We start from the raw sequence: 23,093 nt of genomic DNA on the forward strand, positions 1-23,093 counted from the left end.
GTACTTTCTTTGAGGAAAAAGATTCCAAACAATTCCTGGAAACTCTACCTCTCTAAGAAGATGGCATTTTTGTGAATTGAGGATAAAGGCATCAGCAACATATGGAGTACATTTCCCTTTATAACACTGATTTGTTTAAAATTGAGGGGAAAACCACTTGGCAAGGTGTGCTGGCCAAGCCAATGGCAAAAGTCATTTCAGTTTATCGTGATTCTTTTCCACAGTCCACCTCCCAGACTGTCGGACATCCGGGCTCATGATTTATAGTCCCTGAATTGAAAACCAAGCAGCTGAGGATGCCTAACAAATATGGCTTTCTCTTGACGTATGAAACACAGCACTTCCTTTTCTGCCCCATATCTGCAGAGACTACGACATAAAGGGAAAGAGCTAAAGATTTTCCAGAAATAAGATGAATTTGAAAAAGCCTCAAAAGTGGCTATTTTCTGAAGGATGACTTAGTCTAAGGAAGAACTCCCAGAACTGGGAATTAGACAGACATGGAAGCTTTCCAAAAGTGGACTGACTTATCACCATGGCTTGCCCAGGTTTCTCACTGTTATATTGCTGAATGTCTTGCATCCCTGGAAACCCTTCAGTTTCAGGAATCCTAACTGGGAAAATTGAGCCACAAAGGCATCTGAAGTCTGTAACAGACTTGAGATGCCTTTCATATATATATGTATGTGTGTGTGTATATATATATGTATGTGTGTGTGTGTATATATATGTATGTATATATATGTATATATAAAATTGTGTTTTAGGTTTCGGGGTACATGCGAAGAACATGTAAGATTGTTGCATAGGTACATATATGGCAATGTGGTTTGCTGCCTTCTTCCCCATCACCTATATCTGGCATTTCTCCCCATGCTATCTCTCCCCAATTCCCCACTCCCCGCTGTCCCTCCCCTAGTTCCCCCTACAGACCTCAGTGTGTGATGCTCCCCTCCCTGTGTTCATGTGTTCTCATTGTTCAACACCTGCCTATGAGTGAGAACATGTGGTGTTTGATTTTCTGTTCTTGTGTCAGTTTGCTGAGAATGATGGTTTCCAGGTTCATCCATGTCCCTACAAAGGACATGAACTCATCATTTTTTATGGCTGCATAGTATTCTATGGTGTATATGTGCCACATTTTCCTTGTCCAGTCTATCATTGATGGGCATGCCTTTCTTTCTCTACATTTCTTTCTTTCTCTACATTTGAGCCACAAAGGCATCTCAAGTCTTTGAGAGACTCAAATGTAAAGAAAGGAAGGTTTTCACAAAGTTGAGAACAACGTGTACAACATGAACAAGGCAGAAAAGAGTAACAGAAATTCTGATAACAGTAGCTAACCTTCATGTAGTCCTTGCTTTGTGTCAGGCCTCTGCTGTGTGCTTTCCACACATTGTCTCAGTTAATCCTGATTACAGTCCTAAGAGTTATGTCTTTTTATTGTCCCCAGTTTACAGATAAGGAGTCTGAGAACAGAGAAATTCAAGTAACTTGCCCAAGTTCACACTAGTAGTAAAGATAAAGCCAGAATTAATATCATGAAGTACATTGAACTTAACCAAGAACAACCCCTTCGACCTTCCACCACTTAGTCTTCTCATGCCCCACATGCAGCCTCTTTAAGATGAAATTAGAACAGGACATAGTTTTATTTTTGCTACCCCAAGAACTTACTTGATGCCAGATGCTCCCTCAAGCAACAAACTAAGAAAAAGAGAAACCAGTATAGCTCACGCTTGTTAAATGGCAGTTGGTTTAGCACCTCCTAAAACAGAATCCACGAGCTTCTATGGAATAAAGTTACAAACTTTTACAGCAAGGTTACTTGTAACCTGCATCAGTAAGACGTTCAGTGCCTTCCCTCTAAAGCATTCTTTCAGCCGTTGATCCTGGGCACCGGGCAACCTCTTGTGAGCTAAGCACCTTGCCAGACGGCTGTCGTGAGACCTGTTTAATCCTTCTCTCAAGGAGCACTGGTATTGTTTCAATAAAGTTGCCACTGTAATTGCCTGGCTTACTGTTTAAGAGTATTATAAGCTCTGGGAATGGATTTATGAAAAAAAAATACAATTAAAAGAAATTTCAACAGTGTTCTATTGAGTATGTAGTTGCCCAAGAGGAGCTGACTTGCCCCAGACTGGCCACTGGAGGATTTATCTTGTGGAAAGAAGCTGTTTTACTTAATCTGGTTTCCTATATAAAAATAAAATGCCAGGAGCCTGTGGCTCTGATGAGAAGGCAGGAGAAAAAAACATTGTGGATGTATCTCCAGGTTAACACTTAAAATCAAGGCAAATGAAAAACACAACCAACCCAGGAGTTTAACCATAGATGCACTTGGATGACAAATTCTGACTTCCATGTTTTAAATGAGAGCCCCTGACATAGCTCTCCCTGGATGTGTCTAAAAACACATGTATTTATGATTAGTGGGCCAGAGACCACCACCACACAATTGTGGTTATAACGCAAGTAGCTCCATCTTTTTTGTATTCAGACCATCTGTTTTCAACTTAGTGCTGTACTGGACTTCCTAAAACTTGACCTACCTCAAAGTCATGACCAGGGATTACATTCTATTTTCCCCAAGGGTGCCCTCCACTATGAAAGAAAAGCATAAGCATTTGGACAGGCTGGCTGGAAGGAAGCAATTTCTAAAGCCTATCCCATAAAGTTCCCAGATTCTCAAGGAAACAAGTGACTCCTGGAGCTCTTGATTTAGGTAGCTAGTGCTCTTTAACAGAAGTACTGATGAATGGAATCTGCCTGAGGAGCTGACCTTGGTTCTGCGACTGTTACAATCTAAATGCACTCTGCATCCTACTGGCCACCTGTGAGCAGCTCCCTTTATGTTTGTTGACAATAGTCCCAGGCACCTGTTTCCGTCCATCCATCTGTCATTCATTTATCCACCCATTCTTCATTCATTCAACAAATAGTTGAGCCATGATCTTAGACTCTGAGAGTAAAGTAAAGAACAAAGCAGACAAAATTCCTTATCTAAAAGGCTCACACTCTAGTGGAAAGACAGATACTGAATTAAGAAAACAAATAAATAAATTTTTTCAGATGACAAGTGCCATAAAGTATGAACAGAAGTGTGCCATAGAGGGAGAAGGAACCACTTTATGTAGGGAAGGCCTCTCTGAGGAAATAACACTTTAGCTATTTTATTTAGGAATGATTTTTAAATTTGAAAGCATAGTCTAGACCAAAGGCATTGTAAATACAAAGTCCTTAGGGAGCAACAAGCTTGGTGTGTTTCAGGAACAGCAAGAAGGTCTCTGTGCTTGTAAGAAAACAAGCACGGTATAGTGGAGCTGGAGATTCACATAAAATTTCTAGCCTAAGGGAACTTTGTGTGTTATGATGGAGCTGGAGATTTACATAAAATTTCTAGCCTAAGGGAACTTTGTGTGTTATGATGGAGCTGGAGATTCACATAAAAATTTTAGCCTAAGGGAACTTTGTGTGTCATTGAAAGATTTGGGGGAAGAAGGGTGACATGATCCAATGTATAACTGTAATGAATCTACATGACTGCTGGGTGGAGAGTGAGAGTTCAGGTGGGATGCAGGATACAAGAGTGGCCACAGGAAGAACATTTAAGAGACTGTTGCAGCAAATAAATGAGAAATGATGGAGTATTGGACGATTAGTGGAGGCAGTAAGAGGTGAATATTTTAGGGATTTGTTCTAAAGATAAAGTTGACAGGTCTTACAGATCATTCCAACATGAGAAACAAGGGAAAGAGGAGAATCAAGAATGATTTGAAGTACTGGGCTTATGCCCATGGGTAGGTGGTAGTGCCCTTTTCTGAGAATGGATCCCCAGGAATAACCCTAATGAGAGAGGTAGAATGAGTTAACTGTTCTCCATTTTATCCATGTCGTCCTGAGAAGCAGGAGGCTATTTATGCATCAGAACTTGCATCTGTAATGACAATTCCCAATCTCCCAATGCTTTTTTCTGCATTTATCTCAGAACAAGTAAAAATTTGTTGGAGCCAGAGCTACATAAACTATCAGCAAAGAAAGAATAATTTTTTTCTAGAATCTGAAAAAATGAGAGAACAAGCAAAGACATGGCTTTTGATTTTGCAGTCCTCCCCTTAAAAGGAATGATTTTATTGCATCACTGCTAAGTGGGAATACTAAAGTGGGCTTGGGTAAGAAAGTGAAGTGTTCACTCTCTAGACCGTTCTGCAAAGACTAGTGATCTCCTGGAGATGGCACCTCTGAACATTCTATTGTACTTCCATATTTCATAGATTCTGTGACAGAGAGTGAAAAGATTTATGCCTTCACTCTGGGATACTTCTCAGATTGCCTTTACTAAAATAATTGTACTTTACAGTGGTATTATCCTTTTCATCCAAAGGTAGAAGAATTAGCAATCAGCAAACTGATTGCTACGTGATACACATTTGAGTCCAAGTTAAAACTTGGTGTGCCACATCTCAATTTACCATACTCCATCATAAACAAGTGGGTAATTATAGGGCCAGAATTCACTTAGAGCATGGAGTAACAGTTCTTTTAGTAGAATTATTTACTACAACTGGTTGATGCATGAACATATGCAAAAGACTATCTTGAGCATTCTAATTCTCACATTGGTGGGGAAGCACCTTTTTTATCTGAATTCTTACAGCCTGTGAAAGCTCACTGATCAGACCAGCATCATAAGCACTGAGGGAGTTGCACTGGAAAAAAAAAACTTGTAAGACAATCATTCTATCAGAATGATTAGCACCAAAATGTAAATTCATTGACTCCCTAAAGATAATAAATAGATTCATCTAATAATATTGACAGTAAAATTTTTATATGCATGTTCTAAAATGTGCTACATTAAATAACAAGAATTTCAATCAGCATAGTTTGTCAACAATTCCAAACAAAATCAAAACCCAGACAGAAAACATAGTAGGTGGCCTTCCTGTCACATCAGATGACTCATGATCCTCCTCAAAAGACCTATTAGTGACACAAGCCACAATTACAGTCAACCCTCAGCACTTCCTTGCATGACATTTGAACTGAGGAAAAAAGTATTTTTCTAACCCCTTGGTGCTGAATATTTGACCCTAAAGCTTGCTGTTTGCTCATTTTTTGTCTCAATCCTCATGACTACAAATGCTATTATTAGTCATAAGATCATTCAGTCCCTTTTAAATTCCAGCCATGGTATTCGACTCTCTGGCCTAAACATAACAGGGAACTCAAAATCCTAATTATTTCCAAGGGTTCTAACTCTTCAGCATTTACTTTGAATTTTCCCAGCTTCATATGGAATCAAGACCTGTGTTAAATGTTAGCAATGTTATACCTCTGAATTCTTCACTAAGCATGGGGACAATGCTTCCTATCAAAAAGTGCATAGGTTTGTGTATGGACAGCCCTGGGACTGAATCTCAGTCTCGCCACTGATAAGTTAAGTGAATTTAGGAAAGTCATCAAATCTCTGTTTTGTGCTACAATAGAAGATAATATTTATATGAGGGATTCTTATATAAATGACATATATTTTCTGTAAAATTATTGGCATTTAGTAAATAACAAGTATTACTCATTATATCATGAGCAATACCACCCCATTGATGTAAAGTTACTAACAAAGCACTATTTTCCATTTCAGTCTATGCTTGGCAGGGCTATTTTAGCCTAAAAATCTTTGATCTGATCATTGGACTGTTCATGGTCTCTCAAAGGTATGACACGTCCAATATACCACTTAGAATAATCTAAGAGAATCTAGGTTGTTTGGTGAGTTTAGTCTGAAAATCTATTCTAGTTACATCATAAAAGATTACATAGGTTCAAAAATGCAAAATAAATCATTAAAGCACAAATCTTAAGTGCTCAGAGTGCCACTAGAAATAAAATGGTTGAAACTTACTATTTCTAGATGTAAAAACTGAGCCTTCACCAAGTTAAGTAAGTTTTACAAGGTCATGCAACTTAGTAATTAGCTAAGATCAGAAGGAGCCCAAATACCAATTAGGCATATAATAACTTAAAGCCTCTGTTATTCTAGTGATGGCTCTTATATTTTTTAACTAATGATGATCTTTCAGAGATCTTGACTTACCCAAACTAGGGCTGTAGATCAAGCTGGAGCTACTTTATTTGTTGCCATGGAATTGCTCAATTCAGATACTCTCTGAGGGCTCATCCAGCTCTAAATATTTTATTATTGTTCTACTTGTTATTCAAGATTACCCTTTACATGGACACATATTGTTCATCAGTATCTAAAATGCTCCTTCTCTTCTAAACAGATCAGTGTCTTTGAAATCTCACAAACTTCCATTCCATTGCCAAATTTTTCCCCAAATGCACGATAATCTCTCTGTTTATCCAATTCCCATTCACTCAGCAAGACCCAGCTTCCCATCTCCTCCTCTTCTCCATAATATCTTCCCTCATTTTCCAGCCTTAATCAAATTCCCTTTCTTCTGAGCACCTATACTCCCTAAGACTAGTCCACACAACTGAGAAGACAGTAATCCACTGTGTATGATGTTATCCCTATTATTTCTTGTGCACATCTTTTTTTTTTCTGTGCTCTTTATTTTGCATATGTTACACTACGCTGTACATATTCTTGGGGAATATTTGACAAGGAGCATATTTCTATAAATCCTAGTACTGTTAGATATGCTTGCAATGGATTCATATGCAGGGCATGTTCTGCTAATGATCTGAACTCTTTTGTAAGAAGGTGAGGTTTCTTGGATGATCAACCACCCCACTGCATTCCTTGTGTGTTCTGTATCTTGTGCACATCTTACCTTCCCAACTAAATGATGGCCCCTTGAAGACAAGTACCATGGCTTAGGCTTAACAAATTGTTGTGGAGCAGAACATTGTGATGAATGAGCTCAGAGTAGTATTCAAGTCATACTCAGTTGATTAGGCAGGGAGGCCAGAGAGGAGAACAAACATTTTCTTGTTTCGCTAACCATTCTTGGTTAAGTTCTGGGACTCCTCAATGCTAATACAAAAACTGAAAACTGGCAAGTTTAATTGAGGTTTTGAACTAATTAGAATTAATTAGAGAGGGCAGGGAAGTACAGAAGATAGGCTACTTCTAATCCCATCCTACAATCCTTTCTTTGAAATGTACAGGAAATCCACTTGAAACTGCCCAAGTGACTGATAGGTGTTTCTAAATGAGATTTCTGCTTCTGCAGCATCGATTTCTGGCAGTAAGTCCTGTCCTTAGAAGTGAACCTTTATTCTGGGGTAAGAAAAACTTTATTGAATCCATGTGATGAAAGATAAATGATATGAGATCTTATGAAAAATTAGTAAAAAAGAAAAATCACTTGCATACTTATGTGTACCAGAATGCCACAGCATCATTATATAAGGAAGTGGCATATATGTGAAAAAATATTTAAGTATCCAGCACATAGCAGACACTCAGTAATGTTAGCTTTTTATCATTAATATTATTATTATCATTAGAGACTTAAAAAGATTCTCCATGTTTCAGGCTCTGTGTTGAATAACTTATATATACATATTTTTAGCAGATACAATTTTTTTTTACAATTTGTGTTAACTAATATATTTCAACCCAAAGGAGTTCCTAGCCCATAGCAGGCACTCAGGAAATAATTGTTGAATGAATAAGAAATTTTATTTACTCCTCACAACAGCCTTAAAATGTGGCAGACACTCAGAATATAACAGTGAGCAAGACAAGAGTCTTAATTTTCAGGTCTGGTGTGACAAATCAACAGGCAATTCCTATCCAGAGTGACAGCTCTGCTAAGGTAGCACAGGGCTTTTGGGAACAGATATGAGGAACACTTAATCCAAACTCAAGGGAACAGGTAAGACTTTCTGGAGGAAATGACATCCAGGCTGAAATGTGAAGCATGAGTAAGTGTTAGCCAGGCAAATCAGAGGTAACCACATATGGCAAACCCAGAGGGTAAGAAAGCATGGTGACTTCATTTAAATGAATGTAGTTCTGTATTGATGAAGTGAGAGGTGAAGCGAGGAGAAAGGAAGATGTAGAGGTCAACAGGGCTATGAGTGTGGTACTGGAGACCTATACTTGATTCTAACAGCAGTGGGGCAATTTAAATTAAGTGAGTGAATGACATGGGCTTTGGAATGATCACTCTGGTGGTTTCTTCCATTTCAATGGACACTCAGAATTCTAACACTTACCTTGAGCTAGATCGACTTTGGTATTCATTCACATATTGGTAAATTTTTTAGTCCACATTACTAGAATTATAATCATTTATGGTTTTGAGACCAAGACCTATCTTTGACCATCTTTGTGGCAGGGGTCCTTAAGACCAAAACTATCCTGAACTTTATGAACCCATAACCTGTCAGTAGGCAGTTTTTATCAAGAGTAGATTCAATTAGATCTGTTAATTGTGTCATAGAATTTCTCAAAATTTCTCACTTGGCTACCTTCCCAATACCATATTATGATTAAACTAGTAGATCTCTCTCTGCTAAGGTTAGAGCAAAGAATACAAGTTAACTTTTTGTGCATTGGCTGGCCCAGTCTCAGAATATTTTATTTTCTAATATTGAATGACAGATGGAGAATTTTCAGGGAAGGAGATAGGTTGCAAGATAGATATGGAACGAAAACCTGCATATTCCTATAGACCTTTCACTCAATATGTTATTGATATCAATATTTAATGTACATTAAATAACACTATGTTACCATGGGTGACTTCCTATATGGTTAGAATTCTGCTAACCTGAATTTTTCCTTCTCAGAATTCAAGGTGATAACATTATAAAAATAATAGTATACTGATCCTCAATAGGATATTTCAAGGGAATTACATTCACCAAAAGGCAGCCTTTCATATAAACATATCAGGCAAGCTGACATAAATACCTGAGAGAACCTAATAAAAACAATCTTTCCTATACTCCAAGCTCTGTGTGAATTGGTTCTTTATAGCAGAATGAGCTTCTTAGTGGTCAGTGCATTGAGGAAATGAAAGAACTGTCATGTATTCAAAAGCCAGGACCAAGTACTGGATTAGAGATTAAGAAAAGACAACCTTTGGTTTTGAAATCAAAAGTGCAGAAGAATTCATTTACAGCAAGATTTTAGAAGGATGGTGAGGAGTTTCTGAGAACTAAAGTGAATGGGAGGAAAGACCTTCACAGTGATCCCCTTATCCCCACTTTTCCCTCAGTGCTTTCTTGATTTCAGTGTGGTGAGCAGAAGTGGAGAATGAGCAGAAGAGGACAGGGGAACCAAAGGAAAGAAGGGGATGAAAAGATGAAAGGGCTGACGGAGAGCATTGTCCAGGCCACTCAGAATTCGGGCAGTACCACTACAGATAATGAAGTGCAAAAGGGCAAACCTGCTGTCTCCCTTGCTCAAGGTCAACTCCAGCACCAAGTTGGGGAATTGCTAGGCAGGCACTCCCAGTGGTCGAAAAGTGCAGATCTTACTCAGGGAACAATTAATGGGAGTTGTGTAATGTAAGGTGGGTCAAAAACACAAAAAGACACATTTGAAATGTCAGCAGACGGCTCAGCAGACCGGTCAGCCATCCAGAGTGCAGAACACCTGCTTTGCACTTAGTGGCAAAGAGCCACAATTAAGACAAAGAAAAGATAAGAAAAAAAGGAAGCCACTGTACAACCTGGACGGTCAGGGCTGAGAGAGAGGAGACAGGGACCCTGGCAATGTCCACAGGAAGGCAAAGGAAATGTCTGGAAACCCAGACAGATTTTTGTTTGAGGCAGAAAATAAATTGCTGATAAAGTTGTCATAGAAGAAAAATGGCTTAAATTTTATAAAAATTATTCATCCTATTTTGATATCTGGAGTATAATCGAATTCAGACTTCCTTTGTTTAATTAGCCATTAGGTTTGATGAAGTACATTTTTTAGTCAAGCAGAAAATGACTTTAAAGAAAGGCATGTCTGCAAGTGAAAGGGCAGGGGAAAGCCAGGCCGATATGTGAAAAGATGAACAGAAGAGACTATCCACCTTTATTATAAAACCCCTGAGAAGATTGCAGCACTGGGTTTTTTGACGCGGGTGGTGATGTGGCTAACTTTGATGTGCCTTTTTCTGCTTAATTCAGAGTTCAGCAAAAGTTTAAAAGGAAATGAAGTGAAAATTGATACTCAATAGATAATCACAGGAGAAAAAGATGAACTCCAAACATTGCTGCTATGGACTTTTTTCAATGCCCTACTTTCGATCACATAATTTTTTTAATTCCCTAGTACTTAAGGTTTTGAAATAAAGGAATTACCTTCTAAAGGGAATTCTATGTGTCATCATATTCTCAAAAGGCTCATTTTGTTAGCATGTGCTTTAAAAGATTCCAGGCAAGAAAGACAGGAAACACATCCACGTGAACAAAGGAGATTGAGAATTACAGACTCCTTTCCAGTGGCCTAAAAGCCATTTAATAAAAACTCTTATAAATGTTATCAGTGGCCTTGCAAAGACATTTAGGCAATAATAAACTGCAAAATGATTTAGCATATGTAAAAACCCACTAAGTTGCAAACTTATACCCTTTGACATTAATGTGTCATATAAGCAGGAGTAGGTACCTGACAAGACTTATATTAAAATGTGTAAGTTATACCTCAGTAAAACAATTAAAAATTTAATGAAGACGTTCTCACTTGAGAAATTAGTGATAATGTGACACATAGTGACCATTGTGGATAAAATTAATGATAGTTAAGAGAAAATAGCTGCTTTGCTCTTTCTGGCCAAAGGAGTGCTTAAGACATATTCATAGAATTGTTGAGTATTCAGGATGGATAAAATTAAAATTATTTTGTCCATCTCCTCACTTTATAGTTGCAAAAGCAAGGCATTCTTCTCATCATGAATCTAGAGGTGAAGTTCTTGCCCAAAGTGTTAAGAGCTAGGAAGTGGCCATCACTCTCTTGAGACTATACTTCACTTCACCGATTCTAAAGAAGCATAAACTATAATTCCAACATTCTTATAGACCATTTTGATTTAATAAAGCCTGATTGGAACTAGACAAATAGGACATATTTACATGTCCATACTGTAGAATAAACCTCATGAAATTAGTTATGGTAACTCATAATTTTAAGGGATCTTTAGCAGGTTATTTTAAGAGAAAAAAAGCAAGAGACCAAAGTACTATGTGTGTGTGTGTGTGTGTGTGTGTGTGTGTGTGTGTGTGTGTGAGAGAGAGAGAGAGAGAGAGAGAGAGACAGAGACAGAGACAGAGAGAGAGACACAGAGAGAGAGAGAGAAATAAATAACTTCTGAAATGAGGTCATATATGTTCAGGAAGGAAGCCTAAGATGTGTGTTTAGCAGATATATTTTGAGAAGTTCCTATTGGTGAGTAGTACTCTGCTCTCTAACAAGAAAAAAAGAGGAAATGAATTTAAATTAGAGCCAAAGGAATTTAAGTTAGATGGAAAGATCTTATTGGCAAGGAATATTTTATAAACCCTGGAAAAGATTCCTGGAGAGGTTTTCAAATTCTCTATCTGAATGTACTTAAAAGAAGGGAGATACCTATCAGCTCAGGGTGGTTGAGGTAGAGACCTGCCTGGAATTTGCTTTCATCTGAATTCTCTGCAAGTCCAGATTAGTTCCTGACAATGTTTAGGATGTCAAAGACAGTCAATGCTGGACAGTGACAAGCAATATTGCCCCTTAAAACAAAAACAAAAGCAAAATCCACCAAAGTAATTATTTCCTTGGAAAGTCAATTGGCATATGCTAGTTGGTTATAAGTGAAATGTTCAATTATAATACATTCTTGTTTTATTTTTCTTTTTAGCCTGGTTTCCAGTGGAAAGAAGGCTTATGAAATTTCTCTGGCAGGCTATGCCCTGCTTAATACAATTTATTTTCCTTCTCTCAGTTGTTACAACCAAATCTCTTAGCAAAACCTAAACCTAAGTAGAAATACATGTACCCTCTGAGTAGATACCTCTGAGGGAAATACCCTCTCCCTTGACTCCAAAGGAAAATTTTCTCTGCTAATTGAAAGGAGCAGGATGATTATTCCACCACCATCAACCCTCTTCTTCCTTACCTTCACACAGCATCCACACAAATTCTCTTCATTTTGCAGAATTTCTTCTCATTTCCAGCCCACAAACAGCACATGCACTAATAGTTCATACCAAAATTATCTAATCTGTTGTATTTCTCTGCTTATACAGCTGTGCATCTGTTTACCCCATTGTATTTGCCACATCTATTGTCTGGTTTTTATTGCAAGCTGCTGAAAGTGAAGGATGGAGCCTATTTAACTTGCTTTGCACAACACTGTGTGTACATGCAGGTGGGCACCATGTGACTGTCCTTGACAATAATGGTTCCTGACATGACTGGATAACAGCTGGGCATGGTGGCTCACGTCTGTAATCCCAGCACTTTGGGAGGCCAAGGTGGATGGATTACCTGAGGCCAGGAGTTTGAGACCACACTGGCCAACATTGTGAAACCCTGTCTCTACTAAAAAAAAAAAAAAAAAAATTAGCTTAGCGTGATACTCCAGAGGCTGAGGCAGGAGAACTGCTTGAACCCAGGAGGCAGAGGTTGCAGTGAGCCGAGATCGCACCTCTTCACTTAAGCTTGGGTAACGGAGTAAGACTCCATCTCAAAAAAATAAATAAATAAAATAAAATAATCCCACAGATTAGCTACAATTGGAGAGAGAGGGGATTCAGTTTGCAGAACCTGTGAGTCTGTGTCATTGGTTGTTCCTCCTATATGTCACATACCAAGGTGATAATTGTCTGCCAGGAGCCATCAGGGCAGTGAGCAGTGCGGATAAGGCCCAATCAGCAGCTGGAAAATTGAAATCTAGCCTAAAAGGCATAGAAAACAAAACTGCATTTATCTGCATGCTTTCCATCCACTGTGGCCCTTCCTTCTGTTGTGTATAAACCCAGTCTTGCTGGAGTTCTCAGCTCAGAGCACTGTCTGTCAGGACCCATTGCCATAAGGTTGTTAAATCTCAGACACACCCTGGAAAACTATCAAGTTCACATTATCTTGTTTTACTTATTTCTTTATGTTTACCGTCTAGAGAGAACAAAAGTTATTTTTACAAAGATTAATATTTCTTCTTTCCCACCAATTCCCATACAACCCCTTCCAACTTTCCTTTACATCAGTCTTCCTCACTCACCCAAGAAGACAGATAAGTCAATCCACATTTCTTAGTTAGGTTAAAAATTTCCAATGCTTTTTCACCTCTAGGATCTTCAAAGTTAGGTTTTCAAAGAACAAAATGATGGATGAAAACCTGTTTCTCAGGGAAAGCACAGGAAATGACAGTTCATTTAATTCAACAAATATTTTCTAGGCACCAATTATGAGCCACTCACTATGTACTGGGGAAAGAAAAGGGAACAAAACATAGACTCTGGCTTCCTATTTGGAGGTGTGTGTCTATGTGTGTGTAATGAGTCAATTTAAGATTTTACTACATGATTTTAAATATAAGAAGATTGCTTTATTTTGGATTGTGGTGAGAATTAAATGATGTATAGTATGTGTAAAGTATACTTAATATAGAGCCTGGCAGGTAAGACATCCTCAGTAAGCAATAGCTGTTACTATTACTGAAAGAGTCAGGCTGAATTTAGAGCAATTTTGTTGGGAGTACTCTCTCTGGAAATCGAATTTTACTTTGGATTAAGGGCAATGTATTCTGACTGTTATGGGAAGAAGAGGAAGCATCCAAGGGCTGAATTCTCACTAGACTCTCTCTGGACAGCAAGACATTGCTGAGCTCACCCACTACCATGTGAAAGTTCTTTTCTTAGCTTCTTTTAAACATCACTTGAAAACCTTTCTTACTGCAAACATGTTAGATTTCTTGAAAGAGGCAGCACATCATAAAGTGTTTTGGTACAGAGCTCATCCTACCTGCTCATTCTACCAAGATTCTAGGGCATGTCAGAACCTTGGTCATATACCAGACACACACAGCATAGTTTTCTCCTTCCTGCTGCCTGCTGCCATGGTCTAGCTCATGTTATTCTGCAGCGCAAGTGACTACCAAAATACACTTGCAGTTTTTCACATTTATTTTGAAGGTATGTAAAATGATTTTTAGAGCATCATTTTAACGATTTAGCTGTTACTGAATCAGTATCAACAAATAATCTTAAACAGGAATCAACTTTTAACCTCAGGAAAAACTAAGTCAAATTGTAGTCACCCAAAGCACTTCTTTTTAAAACTTGCCCAAAACAAATGGCTTTCCCGGCCCTCTTCGCTGAGCTATAATATTTAATTAATCAATTATTCAATTAATCAATTGTATGGTTAAATATATGAATGGATCATCATATAAATGTCAAGATAAATGAATACAAGAATGTCATAATATTATTAGCCCAAGCAAAGGGATCCATTTACTTCACTCTTTTTGGTTCAATTCAAGCTTTGCTCTATACTCTCAAATATCTGGATAAGTAAAAGAAGACTTCATGCCATATTCTCCTTCAATATTTACCATTAGAAAAAGCCTCAGTCTTTTCCTGACTTCTGTTATTTAGAAGACTTCTCACCATGTCTTGCATCACCATTATATTCTCAATATTTTATCCTGACTGAAGGTTCATCCAGTTGTTTCATCTGAAAAAAAGCTAGAGTTTCACCTTCCATATTTCCTCAACAAAGATGAGGAATTCTGGAAACATCTGATATATTTACATCTATTGCAAAAGTATCAGAAGGATGCACTAGAATGAAAATCTTATAGGTATTTTCTGTCAAACATTGCCACTTAAATTATAGTATTAGGGCCTAATATTAGCTTACAACTATGGAAGCTTCTACTCTCCAGCTCTCTAAGCTAATGTTGCTATTTCTCAAATTTCTTTACATATTGAAGTGTTAATTTCTCACTCCTACCTTCTTTATTCCAAACTAATAGAATCCAAAAATTTCATATCTACTTTAGCTATTTAGATGTTTTCAGTGTTTTCCTGTACCAGATTATTTAGGCTTGACTTCTTTGAACTTTGTAACCATTAAATATGGTCATGAGACCATTGCATGGGTTTTATTAAAAAAAAAAAAAAAAAAAAGGAAAATTAAGGTCTCTCTAACCATAATGTATTCAAAAGAAAGCCAGTGATCTACCAATCCAGACCCTTAATGGTGCCTTAGCACAATCTTAGGGAATTTTTCCTCTCTTCTAATTTATCAGGATTAGTTGTTACTTCAAAATTGATCAGTCCTATTTCTGTAGAAATGAATGTCACAATCCTAGAGTTTTATGAGACTATACAACCTTGAGTTTTTGTAAAATCAGCCAAAGGCTTAAAGAGTTCCTTCAGATGGGTAAAGAAAGGGAAATGAGCCCTCCCCACACCTCCCTCTAGCTCTCCAAGCATTATAAAAAGCATGAAACCAAAACAGATGTACTACTCTATGAGTAGGTAATAATAATTTAAAGGAAGCTCAAGGTGCCTCACCCAATTGTCTTTTTCTAAATCCTGGCACTTTTATACAACGTAAATGTGCAGTTCCTATGGAAACCTTATGCCCGATTCAACAGCATTGTTGGCCAATGAACATGTCATGCTCCAGACAACTGCTGTGAATCAGTAAAATAAAACACAGTATCCCTTAAAAACTTGAAACCAAACTCTGGGACGATGTCAACAGGTTAAGAATAGGCAGTTCCTTTCTTTTCCTGATTCCTCATTAACCAATCTTCTCCTTCAATATTGCATGAAAGAATAGAGTCTTTCTTTCCATTGCCTTTACTCATTTACTGCACAGTTATAAGGATTAAATGAGACTGTGCAGATAACACAATTAGGAAGGAGCCTGGCCCAAAGGACATGTTTAACAGACATGTGTTTCCTCTTCCCTCAGGAACCATAATAATGTGATAAGCCTTCTTTGGGAAGGAAATTCTAAACTGGTGAAGATAGGCTATGTTGAAATGCATATCAAAACTTCTGCCTGGTCATCTGAGAGAATACTATATAGTTTTTGAAATGTTATGGCATATCTGTAAATAGCAATTTAGATTTTGAATCTTGTGATCATACCTGGCCACTGAGGCCCATCCACTAATGTTCCTGCACCCCAGAGTGAATGATAAACAGCTTGAATTCCCATGCACTCAATGGGAGACATCTCATTCTACAGGCTTGTATTAAACAGCCTCAAAAAATGAAACCCTTTTTTCAACACTTTCAGCACTGAAAAGGAAGTCTTTTTATTAAGACTTGTTCCTTATCCAGTAAATAAATCACATATTCAACAGCAATAAAAATATTGGTGAGCAGTGAACATTCTTCATTTCAAAGCAAGGAGCCTGTTGAGTGGTGATACAGTTTTTAAAGTACTGATTTGACAGGAGAGCTCCCATTAAACTCATGCAATAATTGTATGCTTTTATGATTTTTTTTGTGGGCTTTTCTTTTTTCAAAATTGAAGCTATGTACTTAACTCTGATCAGAACCACCAAAGCCTTTGAAAATGCCCATATAGCTTACAATTTCTGTTCTTTTTGAAAAATAATGTCATGCTGTCTCTTTTGTAGTGCTAAGTTCTGTGTTTCAAAAGTACAAAGAATATTTATTTATAAGGAGTCCAGTAAATATCTGTGGAATGCCTACCATGTGTCAGGTCTGGTTCTGGTTGCAAAAGATGTTACAATACACAAAGTAAGTTTCCTGCTTTGGAGTAGCTGGGGAGAGAAGAAGCGTAGGTGTTGAGCAGACTAAAAATAAACAAAATGTACAATTAAGTAAGGAAGCTATCACTGCTACTACAGAATTAAAGAGAATTAAAGATATATAAAAATGAGTTCTTAACTTTAGATTGGATGTTCAGGAAAGATCTTTTTGAGGAAGTGATATACAAGTGGAGATTAAAATAGTGAAGCGTCCAGACAGCCATGCAGTGTTCTGGGGGAAAAGCATTATAGACAGAGGACCTGCAAAGCCCTCAAAGTAAGGATCAGCTCTCTGTTTTTCCTAAGTTGAAGGCCACTGTGGCCGGGGGACTGGAGGATAAGAAGGGAGGGGCCAAGCTTGAAAAGAAGACAGAGTGGGAATAAGGTGGGGCATAGCAGCCAGGAAATAAGTTTAGATTCATTCTTAGTGCCATGTGGAGCTATTGGGCATGGGGAATGTGGCACGGAAGCAGGAGAATGACATAATCTGATCGTTTTTCAAAGTGCGTCTAATCTGCTGTGTGGAGAGTACAGCAAGAGTAGAGGTGTGTTTAAGGCAATTGGAACCACTGGAGGGATAAAAGAAAGAAAATTGACTCATTGGTTTTTGTTTTTGTTCTCAAAATCTGACTATAGTATAGAAATTGGACTATGGTAGAAAGGGAGGTATCAAAGGAGGCAGAGTGAAAAAACTTACAGTAAATTTGGAAAGTGGTATGAATTTGAATTCAGATATGGAGATCAGATGGTGTCCTTGGTTTATAAGAAGAGACAACACTCATGAGAAATTATTATGCTTATTATTTATAAATACACAAATATAAGCATAAAACTATTAAGGCCACGTAACAAAATGGGAGTGATGCCTTTATAAGCTGAGACAGAAAGGCTTGTTAACAAACACCAGAGCTGGAAGGGGCAAGAAGAATTCTATTCTAGAACTCTCAGAGGAGGCATGGCCCTGCCAATATTTTGATTTCAGACTTCCAGACTCCAGACTTGGAGAGAATACATTTTTGTTGTTTCAAGGCAAAAACTAAAAAATTATTAAATAAACTATTATGCATTGTTATCTATAAATACATGAATTCTTTTCATCATAACCATATTCAATAAAATTGGTACTTAGCTTGTTCTCCTTATATGAAAGATCCAAGTCAAAGTGGTAAATCAAGTTTCCAAATATCGATATATATTATTCCATTCTCATGCTGCTAATAAAGACATACCAAAGATTTGATAATTTATAAAGGAAGAAGGTGTAATTGATTCACAGTTCAGTATGGCTGGGGAGGCCTCAGGAAAATTACCACGATTATGGTGAAAGGGGAAACAAACATGTCCCTCTACACATGGCGATAGCCAGGAGAAGTGCCAAGCAAAAGTGGGAAGAGCCCCTTATAAAACCATCAGATCTCATGAGAACTCACTCACTATCCTGGGAACAGCTTGAAGGGAACCGCCTTCATGATTAAATTACCTCCCTCTGGGTCCCTCCCATGACACATGGGGATTATGGGAACTAGAATTCAAGATAAGATTTGGGTGGGGACACAGTCAAACTATATCATTCTGCCCCTGGACCCTCCCAAATCTCATATCCTCACATTTCAAAACACAATCATGCCTTCCCTACGGCTTCCCAAAGTCTTAACTCATTCTAGCACTAACTCAAAAGTCCAAGTCCAAAGTCTCATCTGAGACAAGGCAAGTCCCTTCCACCTATGAGCCTGTAAAATCAAAAAACAGTTAGTTACTACTCTCAAGATACTGTCGGGGTACAGGCATTGGGTAAATACACCCATTTCAAATGGCAGAAATTGGCCACAATGAAGGGACTACAGGCCCCATACAAGTCATAAATACAGCATGGCAGCCAAATCTTAAAGCTCCAAATTGATCTCCTTTGATTCAATGTCTCACATGAGGTCATGCTAATGCAAAATGTCAGCTCCTACAGCCTTGGTCAACTATGCCCCTGTGGCTTTGTAGGGTACAGCCTCCCTCCTGGCTGCTTTCATGGCTGGTATTGAGTGTCTGTAGCTTTTCCAGGTGCACAATGCAAGCTGTCAATGGATCTGCCATTCTGGGGTCTGGAGGACAGTGGCCCTCTTCTCACAGCTCCACTAGGCGGTGCTCCACTGGGGACTCTGTGTGGGGGCTCCAACCCCACATTTTCCTTCTGTACTGCCCTAGCAGATTCTCCCTGAGGTCCTCACCCCTGCAGCAGGCTTCTGCCTGGACATTCAGGCATTTCCATACATCCTCCAAAGTCTAGGCAGAAGTACCCAAACCTCAATTCTTGACTGCTGTGTACCCACAGGCTCAATACCACATGGAAGCTGCCAAAGCTTGGGGTTTGCACCCTCTGAATCCATGGCCCAAGCTGTACCTTGGCCCCTTTCAGCCACAGCTGGAGATGCTGGAACACAGGGCACTAAGTCCCTAGGATGCATATAGCAGGCCCACAAAACCATTTTTTTTCCTCCTAGGCCTCTGGGCTTGTGATGGGAGAGGCTGCCATGAAGGTCTCTGACATACTCTGGAAGTATTTTCCCCATTGTTTTGGTATTAACATCCAGCTCCTCAATACTTATGCAAATTTCTGCATAAGGCTTGAATTTCTCCCTAGAAGATTTGGTTTTTCTTTTCTATCACACCATCGGGCTGCAAATTTTCCAAACACTTATGCTCTGCTTTCTCTTGAACACTTTGCCGCTTAGAAATTTCTTCCACCAGGTACCCTAAATCATCTCTCTCAAGTTCAAAGTTCCACAGGCAGGTGCCAGTCTCTTTGTTAAAACATAGCAAGAGTGATCTTTATTCCAGTTTCCAACAAGTTCCTCATCTCCATCTGAGACCACCTCAGCCTGGGCTTCATTATCCATATCATTATCAGCATTTTGGTCAAAGCCATTCAACAAGTCTCTAAGAAGTTCCAAGCTTTCTCACATTTTCCTGTCTTCTGAGCCCTCCAAACTGTTCTTACCTCTGCCTGTTACCCAGTTCCAAAGTCATTTCCACATTTTCGGGTATCTTCATAGCTGCATCCTAGTACCAGTACCAATTTACTGTACTAGTCCACTCTCACACTGCTAATAAGACATATCCAAGATTGGGCAATTTATAAAGGACAGAGGCTTAATTGACTCAGTTCATCATGGCTGGGGAGGCTTCAGGAAACTTACAATCATGGTGGAAGGGAAACAAACATGTCCTTCTTTACATGGTGGCAGCAAGGAGAATGTAAGTGAAGCAGGGAGAAGCCCCTTACATAACCATCAGATCTTATGACTCACTGTCACAAGAACAGCATGAGGGTAACCACACCCATGATTCACTTACCTCCCTCCCACCAGGTCCCCCCCCCCACAACATGAAGGAGTTATGGGAACTACGATTCCAGATGATATTTGGGTGGGACACAGCCAAACCATATCACCAGGAAAAGTAAAGGGCAAATCTAGGATTCAAAGCTCAGTCTATGTGTCCATACTAAGATTTTTCTGTTATGCTATGGTGTGCCCACATCAAAATTAACAAAGGAAAAAATATTTAAAATTCCATTATAAACAATAAAACAATATTCTATAATACAAACTACATAATTTACTTAACTGCATTGATTGATATTTAGCTTGTTTCTATACTTTTACTCCTATAAATAGAACTGTAGTAAACATTTTCTATATTATTTTACCTTATTTCTGATTACTTCCTTATCTGAATTCCTAGAAGCATCAAAGCATATAGGTATTTTTTAAATTCTGGGTATATAATGTCAATTTATTTCCCAGAAAGTCTGTACTCTCACTTAACCCAACCAACATTAAGTATATTTTCATCTTGGCTGATTTGATAACCAAAATTTTAATTTCATAGATTAATTTACATTTCTTTTCATTACTAATGAGGTTGAAGGCTTTCTAACATGTTTATTAGCTTTTAATCTCTTCTTCTGTGAATTTAATTGCCTATTTTCCTATACGGTGTTAGCATTTTTTTCTTGGTGATTTGTAAGAGCTCTTTATATTGAAAGGATACTAAGATTGTTTGTTAATTCTTGCAAACAACTTTTCCCAGAGTGTATTTCACATTCAGTTTTTTCAACTTTTTATTGTAAAAATATCATAAATACAAGAGGGTATGCGCCAGCTATCTTTGCTGCATAATAAACCACATCAGAATTTAGCAGCATAAAACAGCAAACATTTTATATCACAATTTTAGGGGTCAGGAATTCAGGTAGGTCTAGAAGCTTTTCCTGCTTTCATGGCTTACTCATCTGGCAACTGGCTGATTTGAAGGGCACAATGTGGTTTTACTCACATCTTTAGTACCCTGGCAGTGATAAAAGGAAAGCTGAGATTTGCTGGCATTGTCAACAGGAGTGCCTACATGTGGCTTCTCCTGCATGGGTCACCAGGTAGTCAGACTTCTCATTTGGAGACTCAGGGCTCCAAAAGACAATGTTCCAGCAAACAAGGTTGGCCTCATAGCTTTCTGTGATCCTGCTGCAGAAGTTACATAATACCTGCTCCACTGTGCTCAACTGATCAGTTCATAAGCTCTCCCAGATTCAGTGGGAGAGAACACAGAGGAGAATCAAAGAATCTGGCCATGTTTTCAAACCTCCATAAGGTATAGCTGCTTTAAGTAATAAAGCAAACTCCCTTTCACCTTTTAATCTTGTTCATGATATTTTTACCTGTAACTGGTTTTTAAGTATTTATATAAATTTATCTTTTTTGTTTCTTTCATTGCTTCATAATTCATTTTTTAAAATTATTTTTAAGTGTCTGTCTACACTCTCAAGGATATTACCAATTAATATACTTAGACCAATGACTTTTTGGTCTTCAAATATTTTAAGTACTAAGTATTGTATTTGCATGGATTTAATTTTTAATTCTTTTCATCCTTAGATTTCCATCAGTGACATATTTGAAAATTCACCTAATAAATGCAGGTCAGACCATACATTTAATTATGCAGTTGCTGTGTGGAGAAGAAAAAACAGATCTAACTAAATAATTCTTGCTTAGTACTGTGCCAAATTTCTGGCTCATTCTTCCAAAATTAACGGAAATGCAATGAGTTACATATTGCCTGTGTAGCTAATGGTTCCCTTTAGTTCCTGCAGTGGTGCTTGAATACTGAATAATTTGATTCATTTCATAAACAGTCATTGCAGTACTCTTTCTCACAGTATCATGAGTAACAAAGTAAAAAAAAGTGTCATCACATTAACAGCAACAAAAATGTCTTTTAATTAGAAATTATTTTAAAGACATTCTTCTGGATCATAGAAAGAAAAGAACCTCTTTTAAACATGTGTGGTAAACACTCAATGTTAAATGATGCTTAGTCTCAGGGTTGAAAAATGGCAATTGAGGCCTCTTCAGGTTTTTTTTTCCCCCTGTTTCCACTAATGCACTTCAAAAAGCAGTTTCATCAGCTACCAAGATGTGGGTCTGAAAAAGTTGTTCAGAGAGAAGTAAACTGAGTAAGATACAAATAAGATACATGACACATACATAATAGTGATCTTCAGGGTTCGTGTTTATTCTATGTATCTTCCCCTTGTATTATTTTCACCATAACCAGAAAGAAAAAAAAATGAATTTTTAGAAGAAGAAGAAAACTGAAAAAAAAAAAAAACTCTTATTGTCTGATGCAGTTCATCACCATGAAGGAAGGGCTCTATCTAGTTGCTTCCTTCAACAGTGTATCTCCAACACTAAGCATTATACTTTGCACATAGTAGTAGGTGCTCAATAAATATTTATTGAAGAATGATATAAGAGAGGCACAAAAATCACTTATAGGCCTCTTCTGATATCCAGTCTGAATCTGGAGAGTTTTTTTCATGGAGGCAACTATGTTTGTGGTATATCTCCTTTCATATCTGTCTGTATTTCCTGTCAGTCTTCTGCAAGAAGTCATACTACGTGAGAGTGGACTGCAAAAGTCAAGCTCCTGAGTCTGTTTACCCTCACTAAAGATAATTTGACATCTCATGACTTTCCAGAGGCAAAGGTCCTCAATTCACCTATGGCTAAACCAAAGCTTATGTCTTAAATATCCACAAGTTGAGCCGAAGTGCAGGATGCTGCTGTATCTACCCTCTAGGCCTGAACACGCATCGTGCAGCCTCTGTAGGGAAGACCACATGTGAGAGCCTGGGCCTTGTGCTTTAGGAACGCTACTGCTTTATAGACATTTCACAGCTAGAAGAATTCAAGTACTTGTTCATTTTGTGTTGAGTACCAAATACAGAGAAACTCTAGAACTACACAATATTATAGCCACTATCTACAGGTAGCTTAATTAACTCAAATTAATTAAAATTAAGTAAAACTAAAAATTAAGTTCCCCCATCACACTAGCCATATTTCAAGT

General features: G+C 38.0%; 1 protein-coding gene across 6 annotated transcripts in view; it reads left to right on the plus strand.

The window, feature by feature from the left end:
- The window catches only part of COL8A1 (collagen type VIII alpha 1 chain), a 239,243-nt gene that overhangs the window by 161,187 nt on the left and 54,963 nt on the right, over positions 1–23,093 (plus strand). Inside the window, exon 1 of one of the 6 annotated variants that reach the window (XM_064374544.1) lies at positions 21,637–21,660. The exons of the other annotated variants lie outside the window; for them this stretch is intronic. The gene's annotated coding sequence lies outside the window, so the exon portion shown is untranslated. Of the gene's footprint in view, positions 1–21,636; positions 21,661–23,093 lie in introns of those variants that run through there. 6 annotated transcript variants of the gene reach the window in all.

Source organism: Aotus nancymaae, unplaced genomic scaffold, assembly GCF_030222135.1.
Source record: "Aotus nancymaae isolate 86718 unplaced genomic scaffold, 86718_ANA_hifiasm-v0.15.2.pri h1tg000011l, whole genome shotgun sequence".
Lineage (NCBI taxonomy): Eukaryota > Metazoa > Chordata > Mammalia > Primates > Aotidae > Aotus > Aotus nancymaae.